The sequence below is a fragment of the Aplysia californica genome, unplaced genomic scaffold (genome assembly GCF_000002075.1).
Source record: "Aplysia californica isolate F4 #8 unplaced genomic scaffold, AplCal3.0 scaffold00282, whole genome shotgun sequence".
In the NCBI taxonomy this organism is placed as follows: domain Eukaryota; kingdom Metazoa; phylum Mollusca; class Gastropoda; order Aplysiida; family Aplysiidae; genus Aplysia; species Aplysia californica.
In genome coordinates this window covers 212,624-214,192 of record NW_004797552.1, presented here as the reverse complement: position 1 = coordinate 214,192, position 1,569 = coordinate 212,624, and the positions used below count along the sequence as shown (strand labels likewise).

At 36.8% G+C, this 1,569-nt stretch overlaps 1 protein-coding gene across 1 annotated transcript in view; it reads right to left on the bottom strand.

Annotated features, from left to right (window-relative positions):
• Positions 1 to 1,569, bottom strand: part of LOC101862191 (pecanex-like protein 4) — a gene marked incomplete in the record, with an annotated part of 18,649 nt that overhangs the window by 3,628 nt on the left and 13,452 nt on the right.

Below are 1,569 nucleotides of genomic sequence, written 5' to 3'. Positions count from 1 at the left end.
GGAGAGAGAGAGAGAGAAAGAGAGAAAGGAGGAGGCGGGAGAGACAGTTTAGTTTTAAAAAGCGTTCTATGGCACTTACAACACTATTGCATCATACAAGTGCCCAAGATAAGATGTGTTATTAGAAAGTAACATACAAAGAAATTAGTCCTAATTTAGTCAGCCTTTTACGGCACTTGCAACAGTTAGGTCATACACATGCTGAAGAACACACACACACACACACACACACACACACACACACACACACACACACACACACACAACTGTAAGACCCATAAAAACATACAGAAACTGGAGTATGTCGAAGGGCAAAAAGGAGACTCTTTTCTTTTTTTAAAAAAAAGCTTCAGTAAGAGTTTTACAGCACTTGCAGCTCACACAAAATACACAATCACCACAGGTTCTAATATATTTTGTATCAAGACTGTTGTCTCTAAATAAAGTGTAACATAATGAGGACAATTTCAGATATCTCAAATCCCAGATTCATCCCAGCACCTCTGAGTAAAGAGAAACAGCTGGGCTTGAGACAATGAAGGTCATTTGGTACTGGGAAAAAAACAACAAGATCGACTGACAAACAAGAACAATTATAATAAAGATATAAAGCGCTCATATGACCTTAAGCAGTTGCAAGCGCCATAAAAACTCTACTTAAAAAAAAGAAATGTAAAGAGCAGAAATAAGGCCTACCAGTGGCACACTCCAACCACCCACTCTACAAAAGACAAGCATCAATATGTTGTTGTTGCTGTTGTTGTTGCTTTTGTTCTTATCGATCCAGCAACACCACATCGATATGATGAGGTAAAATACTGCACTACTTTGATTGATCCTCCATTTGAAGCAATTAGCAGTTGGCTTTTATCAACAACCTTTCCATACAAAATATAAATACACATCCTCAGCCAACCGTCCAGTTGCACTAACCCCAAATTTTAACAAATAAAGTTTATTGCAGTTCCTGAATCTAGGGTATCAGTTGCATATACTTATGAAATATTTTGTTGACATTCAAATTCTAAAAGTTGTAAATACAAGAAAATACAACAACGTATGTAAAATTTTCCCAAAAATTGAACATTTCTTTTTCCCTCCCCTAAACAATTTTGCCCTGAGCTAAGAATAGACAACTTGACAACTTGATAAAACTTGCCAACGATATCACATACAAATAATATTCTTTCTCTCTGTAACTCTGATCTCCCCCCTCTCCCCCTCCGACTGAATCCTTCCCTCACCACAGACAAGTAATATAATTAATATGGTAATTCCACCCACAAAAACAAGGCATAAATATGCAATAGGGTTTGAACTCTCAAAAACAACAACACGCACCGAACACACCAAAAAATCCTGAACTATTCAGAACCCATCGAAACACATGCACTAACAGATTAAAATATATATAGTCAGGCAAAACCCAAACAAATTCAGAAATCTGGGATTTTGGGCATTTATCTAGAAAATTGTTATCTCAAATATGAAAGAGCACTCGTTTTATATCTATAATAAACATCCCTGTGTGCGCCAGTCTCACCAGATATCTCATCTATAGACCACTGC